Raw genomic sequence first — 12,087 nt, 5'->3', positions numbered from 1 at the left:
AGGCTGGAGTGCAATGGCGCGATCTCGGCTCACCGCAACCTCCGCCTCCTGGGTTCAGGCAATTCTCCTGCCTCAGCCTCCTGAGTAGCTGGGATTACAGGCACGTGCCACCATGCCCAGCTAATTTTTTGTATTTTTAGTAGAGACGGGGTTTCACCATGTTGACCAGGATGGTCTCGATCTCTTGACCTCGTGATCCACCCGCCTCGGCCTCCCAAAGTGCTGGGATTACAGGCTTGAGCCACCGCGCCCGGCAAGCGCCAGCGTTTTTCAAACAGTACTTCCTTCCATCCTCACAGTCATCTGCAAGGTGAATGTTACCACCTCCATTTCATGGCGAGTCAACAGCTTTAGAGCGGTTAGAGGAGCGGCCCCAGGTCACACAGCCCCTCTCCACACTCTTCAACAAAAGAATCCTCACTGAGCCCTGCTGTCAGTCAAGGGAACAACCAACAACCTCCTTCAGAGAAACAGGGACCCGAGGCTGCAACCCAGCTGTAATCATCTGCCTCCAGGTACCCTCAGCACAGACTTAGATGTTAAACATGGATGGCCCCTTAGAGATCATTTTGTCCTCTTTACATACTACAGATGGGGAAACTGAGGCCTAGAAAGGAAGAGACTTGCTTGGGGCCCCACAAATGGACCTAGAGGTGATTGGTCAGCCTCTTTTTTTTTTTTTTTTTGAGACGGAGTTTCGCCCTTGTTACCCAGGCTGGAGTGCAATGGCGCGATCTCGGCTCACCGCAACCTCCACCTCCCGGGTTCAGGCAATTCTCCTGCCTCAGCCTCCTGAGTAGCTGGGATTACAGGCACGTGCCACCATGCCCAGCTAATTTTTTGCACTTTTAGTAGAGACGGGGTTTCACCATGTTGACCAGGATGGTCTCGATCTCTCGACTTCGTGATCCACCCGCCTCGGCCTCCCAAAGTGCTGGGATTACAGGCTTGAGCCACTGCGCCCGGCAGTCAGCCTCTTTTGAGCCAGAGTCTCTCACTGGGGTTCCAGCCCAGCTGGGAAGTTGAGCAAAAAGGGATAAATGGCTTACAGTTCAAGGACTGGGGGTGCCTTGGGGCTTCTAGGAGGTCAGAACCTAAAAGCACTCAGCCCTTTAACCCCATTCCAGGGCTTCAGACTATTCCTTCTCAAGACACTTTACTGCCATCTGCCTGAAAAGTACGCTAATAAATATGCACATTTTGATGACTTGGGACTGGTGTCCTCTGGGGTTGTGCAGGGTACAATTTGCAGATTTGTGAGTGATCACCCAGCCCCAAAGATGGAGTGAGGTCTCTGGCAACTCCGTTTCTCCCTCCCTTCTCTGTCTCTCTCTTCTTCTTCTTGTCCTCTCACAGAGGCAGGGACCGGGGTTGGCAGGGAGGGGATTTCCTACCAGGGTGGGAGAAAGAGCAGGGAAGGAAGTAGGGTAGGAGGAGTGGGTGTGTGGAGGACAACAGAGGGAAAGGGTAGAACCTATTTCTGCTCTCAGAAACCGAAACCAAAAGTCCTGGCAGGAGTTAATGTGAGAGGCAGGTCTGTAGCAAAAGGCTGATGGCAAAGCCTTCACATCTGAGGACAGCAGCCCCGATCAGAGACACCCTGGCTGCAACCTTGGTGTCACTTAGACCAGGCCTTGCCTTTCATACTGACAAGGAGCATGCAAAGCCACAGTCTGTTTTCTCTGCGGATACCAAAGCCCCCTCCAGACTTTACAGTGCCCAGCACTGCTGTTAGGATCATACTGGAAAGGGGAAGGGGCACTAACTCAAGTCATCAAGTCATCTAATAGCCCGAGAGTGGGTGACCCTTTGTCTTGGCTGGCATTAGTCTGTGTGGACGTGCACATGCCCACGAGGCAAGGCTAGGGGTAGCTGGCATCTGTGTGCCCAGCATAATGAGGATCCTCTTTCCCTAAGTCAAACTTAGGACATGTGGAGTAACATAGATTTTGTAATCCACCTGGCTGTGAGAGGTCATTTAGGTACCACAATATTGGACTCTTTGGGGCACATCATACTCTATTACAACAGTGGGACAAAATGTTTGCAACTGGACTTGTCTTTTTTTTTGTTTGTTTGTTTTTTTGAGACAGAGTTTCACTCTTGTTACCCAGGCTGGAGTGCAATGGCGCAATCTCGGCTCACCGCAACCTCCGCCTCCTGGGTTCAGGCAATTCTCCTGCCTCAGCCTCCTGAGTAGCTGGGATTACAGGCACGTGCCACCATGCCCAGCTAATTTTTTGTATTTTTAGTAGAGACGGGGTTTCACTATGTTGACTGGGATGGTCTCGATCTCTTGACCTCGTGATCCACCCGCCTCAGCCTCCCAAAGTGCTGGGATTACAGGCTTGAGCCATTGCGCCCGGCCAAGGGCTTGTCTTTTTTTATTTGTTTTTTCAGACAGAGTTTTGCTCTTGTTGCCCAGGCTGGAGTGCAGTGGCCTGATCTTGGCTGACTGCAACCTCCGCCTGCTGGGTTGAATTGATTCTCCTGCCTCAGCCTCCCAAGTAGCTGGGATTACAGGCATGTGCCACCACGCCTGGCTAATTTTGTATTCTTAGTAGAGACGAGGTTTCTCCATGTTGGCCAGGCTAGTCTCAAACTCCCAACTTCAAGTGATCGGCCTGCCTCAGCCTCCCCAAGTGCTGGGATTACAGGCATAAGCCACCATGCCCGGCCTATTAAGCATTTTCTATGAGGTAGGCCACAGGCTCAGTAGTGCTCCACAGCAACCTGTGAAGGAAGGAGAATCAGTCCATTTTACAGATGGGGATTCTCCATGTTGGTCAGGCTGGTCTTGAACTTCAGACCTCAGGTGATCCGCCTGCCTTGGCCTCCCAAAGTGCTGGGATTACAGGCGTGAGCTACCGTGCCTGGCTCTGGACTTGTCTTTTAAAATTCAGATTGTAGCCGGGCGCGGTGGCTCAAGCCTGTAATGCCAGCACTTTGGGAGGCCGAGGCGGGTGGATCACGAGGTCAAGAGGTCGAGACCATCCTGGTCAACATGGTGAAACCCCGTCTCTACTAAAAATACAAAAAATTAGCTGGGCATGGTGGCACGTGCCTGTAATCCTAGCTACTCAGGAGGCTGAGGCAGGAGAATTGCCTGAACCCAGGAGGCGGAGGTTGCGGTGAGCCGAGATCGCGCCATTGCACTCCAGCCTGGGTAACAAGAGCGAAACTCCATCTCAAAAAAAAAAAAAAAAAAAAATTTTAGATTGTGTGGCCACTATTTCTTGTGAACTTTTTGATTCAACGAGCCAATTGTGTACTGGGAACCCAGATGCCACCCTCCTTGAGGCATGCTGGGTCCTGTGTAGGGATAGACTCTGCTTCCAGGGGCTGTGGCTCTCAATTCTGGATTGGCAGCCCTTTGAGCAGCTGAAACTGTGTTTAATTCATCTTTGTATCTCCCATGATGACAGAAGCCTCCCGTCCCCTCAGAATTTCTCAAAGAGTATAAGTTTCTGACTTCTCCATTCATCCCTCTGAGGGTTGACATACCTGTGCTGGCCTCACAGAGGCAGGGAAGAATGGGGAGCAGAAGGGGGAGGTGAACTGATGGGTCAGGGCACATGGGAACCTGGCTCCACCAATTTCCCAGCCCTGAGGCCTTGGACAAGTTGCATTTCTGAGCCTTGGTTTCTTCATCCGCAAATGGGGATGATTTAAATAGCTGACTTTTACTGAGCATGTTCTCTGGGTCAGGCACTGCATTAAGCGTATTGCATGCAGACTTATTCAGAAAGCATTTTTGAGGGCCTCCAAAGTGTAAGGAACACCACAGCCTCAGAAGGAGAGGCTTGAAGAAGACAGGTGACTGGCCAAGGTCACATGCAGGTGAAAGAGTGGCAGAACTTATACCCCAGAACCCACTCTTTTTTTTTTTTGAGATGGAGTTTTGCTCTGTTGCCCAGGCTGGAGTGCAGTGGTGCAATATCGGCTCACCACAACCGCCACCTCCTGGGTTCAAGCGATTCTCCTGCCTCAGCCTCCTGAGTAGCTGGGATTGCAGGCATGTGCCACCACGCCCAGCTAATTTTGTATTTTTAGTAGAGATAGGGTTTCTCCATGTGGGTCAGGCGGGTCTCAAACTCTCGACCTCAGATGATCTGCCCGCCTTGGCCTCCCAAAGTGCTGGGATTACAGGTGTGAGCCATCATGCCCGGCCTCCAGAGCCCACTGTTACAACGAGCCCTCTGTATTGGACGGCCCCAGCAGGCCCGAGAGGACAGGCCAGTGGAGAGCTCAGCACGGAGTCAGCTGGGAGAGACTGCTCTGTGGTGGCGCTATTCTCAGTGGAGGCCAGGCCCAGCTGGCCTGGAAGGAGCTTGAAGCCTGAATTCAGGGTGTGGAGTAATGAGAGTCCAGCCCCACATAGGATGCCATGGGAGGAGGCCCTTCAAACTGGGATTCTGAAAGAACATGTGCAATAGGAGGGACCACGGCTGCCCTGACGAAGGGGTGTGGGCTAACCCCAGAGCAGGCTCTTTACTTGTGGCCTCAGCTGCCCCTACAGAAGGCTGGAGCTTGAGAAGAAGCCAGCCAAGAGAGCAGTGGAGGAGGAAGCTGGTCACATTCAGGTCTGGCTGACTCACAGGATCCGGGCTGAAGGATATAGGTCTGGGAGTGCCCCAGAAAATATCTCACTGATATGGGTACAGTCTAATTTACTGGATTGCCTCTGGGGATTAGGCATAGCCTCCCTTCCCAGTGCTGCAGGGGCTGAATCCACTTCCCCACCCCTACCAGTGACCTCAGGCAGATGGTCCCAAGCACAGAAAGCTGTGATTTGCTCAAAGGACCCTTCTTGGCAGAAGCTGGCAGACCTCTAGGCTAGCCAGAGGAGATAGGCCTGCAGTGCACAGCCCCCGGACTGGACATGTGTACACACAGCAACCAGAGGGACAGGATGTGAGGGCCAGGCTGGGCAGATGCAGAGAAGCCTTGAAGCTACCCATGCTCTTCTCCCCTAAGTCGTCAGTCAGCCCTGTTGGGGTGAAGAGCTCCACAGCACCATCCTCTTCTGGTTCCTTTCCCACTGTCTTTTGAGTCTTCCCCTTCATCAGCCTCCCTGCTTCTACCCTAGACCCACAGTCTGTTCTCAGCACAGCAGCCAGAGTGATAGTGTTAAAGATTATATCACTTCTGGGTTCAAAGCCTTCCGGTGTACCCTCATCCACTCCAACTTCACTCAGAGCAAATGGTAAAACATACCTCTTGGACACTATTTCCTACTTCTTTCCCCCTTCCTCCCTCTGCAGCAGCCACTCCGGCTTTCTTGCTTTTCTTCAAATAGCTCAGGGGCACCCTCCCACCTCCAGGCCTTGGCACTGGCCGTTCCCTCTGCCCTGAACACTCTTCTCTTAGATGTCTGCATGGCATACCACCTTACTGTCTTCCAGCCTGCCCAGATGTCACTGTATTTCTCAGCACTCAAATTAATGTTATTTGAGGACGATTTTCAAAGGTATGGACAGGCTGTAAGGAAACCCCAAGGGAGAGTGCAGTGCCCAGGCCCAGTAGCATGGGGCGTCTTTGCTACTCCCAGGTCTGACAGGAGGGTGAGGAGGAGGGAAAGACATGGCTGGTGGAATAGGAAGGAGAGAATTGTGGGAGAGGGCCACCTAACAGGAGCTGTGACCCACAAGGAGGGAGCCAGGGGGATATACACCTCCCTGGCCTGTCTCAGCTAACCTGCGAAGCTCATTGGCTGAATCCAGAGCCAGGATGCAGTCCTTCAGGTCAGCCTTCCCTGGGGATCTGGAGGGCAAATGGAAGTTCCCTAGCACAGTTGTTTTCTTGGGAAATGTGACTGCTCCCCACCCCCAACTCCCAAGTCCTCTTACCTTGCCCTACTTTTTCCCCATAGCACTTAATGTTGTAAATTTACGTATTTATTATGGTTATTTTTATTGTATGTAAGCTCCAGGATGGTATCATTTTCAGTCTCTTTTATTTTTTGTTGTTCCCAAGTATCTAGAACACTTACTGGCATGTTGATGACAATCAGTAATTGTTGAATAAATGAATGCCTACTCAATCTCTCTGGGCACTTTAGGGAAAGCCTTTGGTGCCAAACGGGGCCCCTGCCTGGGGAAGGAGTGGGTTGGTGCTGCAGACTGGGGTTCCAGGAGTGGAGAGAAGCCAGCAGAGACCCACCTGGGAAGGAAGGAGAGCCTGCAGGGCTGTGTCCACAGCAGCCTCCCATTCTTGTGGCTCCCACTGCACATCCCTGCCACTCCCCAAGGCTGTGACTTTGAGACTGGTAGGATTTTCCTTGGCAAATGCATCATTCTACTTGGTCTCTCCAACAAGGCACCACTCTGTGAAATCTCCTATCTCATGAATTAGCTCTTTGAAGCACATCTGGCTCCTTTCCTGGGCTTCTAAGGAATGTTTTCTTCAAGGATTTCTGGACTCACCCTGCAATGAAAAATCCAGGAGTTGTAGTCTTGGGGGCTGTGTTCTATGCCTCCCTGATGAGGCCTTGGGTTCCCAGGTACAGGGCATTGTGGAGCTTGTCTGACCCCAGGGCTGCCGTTGGTGCACTCTTGGGCTCCTTCCCTCAAAAGTCCCCAGGAATGCTGGGAACTCCCTGAGATGGCACACCATAATCCCTTCACTAAGCCTTGATGTCCTGTGGGAGTGAAGACCCAAAACAACGCAAGGCAACGCAATTGTACTCCAACTGTAAGGCTGTGAATTTTCGTTAATGGATCTATAAACTGAAAGTGATTTAAATTAAAAAAAAATAATATTTGAGGAGAGAGTCTTGGAAAATGATATTAATCTTAATCTGGAAAAATAAACATTCAAGAATAGAAGGAAAATTCTGAAAAACGACAGGAACACACTACCTAAAATCCAGAAGTCTTAAAGTAAAAGGTTGATAATTTGGACATGTACAAATTTAAAACCTAAATTGAGAAAACTGTCAAAAAAACAAAGTCAAATGGCCACACACTGTGGAAAACTATTTGTAACATAATATCAGATAAATATTTTTAAATCTTTTTAATATACGCATTTTATGAATCAATATTAAAAAGTCTAATCAAATTTTAAAATGGATAAAATATATAGACAATTCATAAGAAAAAATTAATGAACAGCAAATACATAAAAAGATGCTTACCTTCACCCATAACTGAAGAAATGCATGGCAAAATAACAATGAAAAGCCGGGCGCGGTGGCTCAAGCCTGTAATCCCAGCACTTTGGGAGGCCGAGGCGGGTGGATCACGAGGTCGAGAGATCGAGACCATCCTGGTCAACATGGTGAAACCCCGTCTCTACTAAAAACACAAAAGTAGCTGGGCATGGTTGCGCTTGCCTGTAATCCCAGCTAGTCAGGAGGCTGAGGCAGGAGAATTGCTTGAACCCAGGAGGCAGAGGTTGCGGTGAGCCGAGATCGCGCCATTGCACTCCAGCCTGGGTAACAAGAGCGAAACTCCGTCTCAAAAAAAAAACCAAAAAACAAAAAACAATGAAATACAGTACAATTTTCAGCTGCCAGATCAGCATGAATTGAAGTGTTTTACAATGTATAGTGTTGGTAAGGGTGTGGTAAAAGATAATCTAGTGCATCATTGGTGGGAATGTAAATTGAATAATATTTTGGGGGGGCAATTTGGAAATAATAATAATAATAATTATTATTATTATTTTTTGAGACGGAGTTTTGCTCTTGTTACCCAGGCTGGAGTGCAATGGCGCGATCTCGGCTCACCGCAACCTCAGCTTCCTGGGTTCAGGCAATTCTCCTGCCTCAGCCTCCTGAGTAGCTGGGATTACAGGCATGCGCCACCATGCCCAGCTAATGTTTTGTATTTTTAGTAGAGACGGGGTTTCACCATGTTGACCAGGATGGTCTTGATCTCTTGACCTTGCGATCCACCCGCCTTGGCCTCCCAAAGTGCTGGGATTACAGGCTTGAGCCACCACGCCCGGCCGGAAATAATTATTATGGTAGAATAAAAGTGGTCACAAGTTCTCTGATATGCCCTCCATGGAGAGGTAGGGTCTGTGTCCCCTTTTCTTGAATTTGGGTTGGACCCTGAGTTCTTTGGTCAATAAAATACAGCAAGTGATACTGTCCCAGTTGCAAGTATATTCCTTAGATTGTCCAGCAGTTTCCATATCCTCCCTCTTGGAAGCCAACTCCCTGGTTACATGACCTGCATTATCTGACATTCACATGCTGTGAAAAACCCAAACTATATGGGGAATCCCTACAGGATATGACACCACATGTTGAAAGAGCAGTCAAAGAGCACTGAGGCCCGCCCAGTCATATTAATGATGAAGCCATCTTGGAAAAGAATCACAGATGAACCATCCAGCTGAGCCCTTCCTAAATCTCTGACCCACAAAATCATGAACAAAATAAAATTGTTTTGAGCACTAAATTTTGAGGTAGTTAGTTATATAGCAATAGAGATCTGGAACACCTATTCAAATTTAAATTTACCCATTTAACAGCAATTGAACTTTTATGAATCTAAGCTACTGAAATAGTTGTACATGTGTGTGTGCGCGCACACACACACACACACACACACAGTTCATTACAGCACTATTTTTTTTTTTTTTTCGAGATGGAGTTTCGCTCTTGTTACCCAGGCTGGAGTGCAATGCGTGATCTCAGCTCACCGCAACCTCCGCCTCCTGGGTTCAGGCAATTCTCCTGCCTCAGCCTCCTGAGTAGCTGGGATTACAGGCATGCCCCACCACGCCCAGCTAATTTTTTGTATTTTTAGTAGAGGTGGGGTTTCACCATGTTGACCAGGATGGTCTCGATCTCTTGACCTTGTGATCCTCCCACCTCGGCCTCCCAAAGTGCTGGTATTACAGGCTTGAGCCTCTGCGCCCAGCCTACAGCACTATTTATAATAGCATAAGACTGGACATAATCGCTATGTCTATCATTAGGGTGATAGCTAAATTAATTCTAGTATATCTAGCTGATGATATACAGTATGCCAGCTGAAATTCTGAGACAAGAAAAAGTCCTGTCTGAGGTCCTGTGAGCCTAGGGTGATATAACACAGTGGTTAATGTCACAGAACCTGGCTTTGCCCTTTATGATCTATGTGACTTTGGGAAAATCACCTCTCTATACCACAATTTTGTCATCTGTAAGCTGTGGAGGATAATCATAATACCTACTTCAGAGGGCTGTGGTGAAAAATAAACAAGTTAATATGACAATGTGATATATATCTGTGCTATATGTATTTTGAAGATTTGAAGGGCTTGGGGTTTTTTATATTTTTATTTTTTGGGATTTTTAAATTGAGTTGGACCAGAGTTTTAATATCTTAAAATGATTCCAAAGCACAGTATCTGCCAGATTATCATCTGAAGGCAGAAAGGAAAACTTAAAGAAATGGACTCATACTCTTCTTCCTGTTCTGACTCTTGCTGTCTCTTAGAGATTCTTCCTACCTCAGCAAATGCAGACCCACTCATTTCTTTTTAACAGCTGCTCAGCATTGGATTGTATTTTTTTTTTTTTTTTTTTTTTGAGATGGAGTTTTGCTCTTGTTACCCAGGCTGGAGTGCAATGGCACGATCTTGGCTTACCACAACCTCCACCTCCTGTGTTCAGACAATTCTCCTGCCTCAGCCTCCTGAGTAGCTGGGATTACTGGCACGTGCCATCATGCCCAGCTAATGTTTTTTGTATTTTTAGTAGAGACGGGGTTCCACCATGTTGACCAGGATGGTCTCAATCTTTTGACCTCGTGATCCACCCACCTCAGTCTCCCAAAGTGCTGGGATTACAGGTGTGAGCCACCACACCCGGCGGATTGTATGATTTTATAATCACGCATCACAGTTTATTTTGTTATTTCCTATTGATGGGCCCTTGGGCTGTTTCCAGTTGTTTGCTATAGTTACAAAACAAATCACAGTAGATATCCTTGCATCTTTACATAATTACTGCAATTATTTATATGGTATAGATTCCTAGAAATGGAGTTGTTGACATGAAAGGTATGTACATTTAAAAAATTCTCAGCCTGACCAACATGGAGAAACCCTGTCTCTACTAAAAATACAAAAAAAAAATTAGACCTGTAATCCTAGCTAATCCGGAAAGGTGGAGGCAGGGGGAATCCCTTGAACTTGGAAGGCAAAGACTGTGGTGAGCCAAGGTCTCGACATTGCATTCCAGCCTGGCCAACAAGAGCAAAATTCCATCTAAAAAAAAAAAAAAAATCTGAAATTCTGATAGCTATTGTCAAATTGTTTCAATATCTGGTCCCACCTTTCCCTCCAATGCTTTTTGTTTTCATAACATTTCTGTCTATTTTTACTGTTTTGTTTTTTTTTTTAAACGTTAGTATCATTTTGCCAAATCTTAACAGGCTGAGTTTTGAATGAGTACAGGGACAGATTAGCTACCACATCTGCCTTGAAAAGTTAACAGTTGGCCAGGCACTGTGACTCACGCCTGTAACCCCAACACTTTGGGAGGCTGAGGTGAGAGGATCATTTGAGCCCAGGAGTTCGAGACCAGCCTGGGCAACATAGGGAAACCTCATTTCTGAAAAAAACAAAACAAAACAAACAAACGATTAGCTGAGCATGTGTTGGCACGGGCCTGTGGTCCCAGCTACCTGGGAGCCTGAGGTGGGAGGATCACTTGAGCCCTGGAGATAAGTCTGTGATAAGCCATGATCTTGCCACTGTACTGCATTCTAGCCTGGGTGACACAGTAAGACCTTATCTCAAAACAAATAAATAAAAAAGTTCACAGAGTGGCAGGGATTGGGGTCAGGAGAATGCTTTAATTGGGGTTGGAGGAGGGGATGACAGCTGCAAAACAGTTACTTGCGTCTGGGCCAGGGATACCACAGAAGGCTTGACCGTGGGTTCTGGAAACCCTCAGGAAAGGAGCATTTTGAGTTTGGAGCAATCTGGGAGGCCTCTACAGAAGAGGTTTCCTGCCTAGTCTTTGTAGTGGTTACAGAGCACTTTCTAGAACAACTGATTTAATTCTCACAATAGCCCTTTGCATTAGGTAGTGTTATTATCTGCACCTTCCAGATGAGGAAACAAGTATGGAGGATGAAGGTCTTGCCCAACTCCAACCTCCCAGCTCTTAAATGTCGTTTCCATTTTTCTTCTCCTTGCTTCCCAAGCATCTCTCCCTGACCCCCAACCTCCTGTCCCCTACCTTGAGCCTCACTGGCTGGGCTGGCAGAGCCCTGGGCAGGTGGCATGCTCAAGGACACTGCACATGGCTGTGTTACCTTCTTACAGAGGTCACACATCTGGTGCATTGGGCTTTCACAACAGGCTGGATACTGTCCCTGCTCTGGGACCCAGATCATAGAAGCTGCCTCACCCTTCAACTCAGCAATGCCAGGTCATCCCATCCTTCTCCAGGCAAACACCTCTCTCCCATCTGCCTGTTAATCTAAAAAAACCCACAGGAACAGAAAACACACTTATAAGTGTAAGCTAAATGATGAGAACTCATGGACACAAAGAAGGAAAACAACACACACTGGGGCCTACTAGAGGGTGGAGGGTAGGAGGAGGGAGAGGAGCAGGAAATATCTATACTAGGTGCTAGGCTTAGTACCTGGGTGACGAAATAACGTGTACAACAAATCCCCATGATACTAGTTTACCTATGTAACAAATCTGCACTTATACTCCTGAACCTAAAACAAAAGTTAAAAAAGGACCTGTAATCCGAGCACTTTGGGAGGCCAAAGCAGGTGGATCACTTGAGGTCAGGAGTTTGGGAACAGCCTGACCAACATGGTGAAAGCCTGTCTCTACTAAAAATACAAAAATTAGCCGGGTGTGGTGGCGTGTGCCTGTAATCTCAGATACTCAGGAGGCTCAGGCAGGAGAATCACTTGAATTTGGGAGGCGGAGGTTGCAGTGAGCTGAGATCATGCGACTGCACTACAGCCTAAGCGACAGAGTGAGACTCTGTCTCCAAATAAAAAATAAAAAATAAAAAAAAAGTGGGGGAACCAGGTGTGGTGGCTCAGGTCTGTAATCCCAGCACTTTGGGAGGCCGAGGCGGGTGGATCACAAGGTCAGGAGATGGAGACCATC

Source organism: Saimiri boliviensis, chromosome 2 (assembly GCF_048565385.1).
Source record: "Saimiri boliviensis isolate mSaiBol1 chromosome 2, mSaiBol1.pri, whole genome shotgun sequence".
NCBI classification, from domain to species: Eukaryota; Metazoa; Chordata; class Mammalia; order Primates; family Cebidae; genus Saimiri; species Saimiri boliviensis.
The sequence above is the reverse complement of the archived record's forward strand: the minus strand, read 5'-3'. Positions refer to the sequence as shown.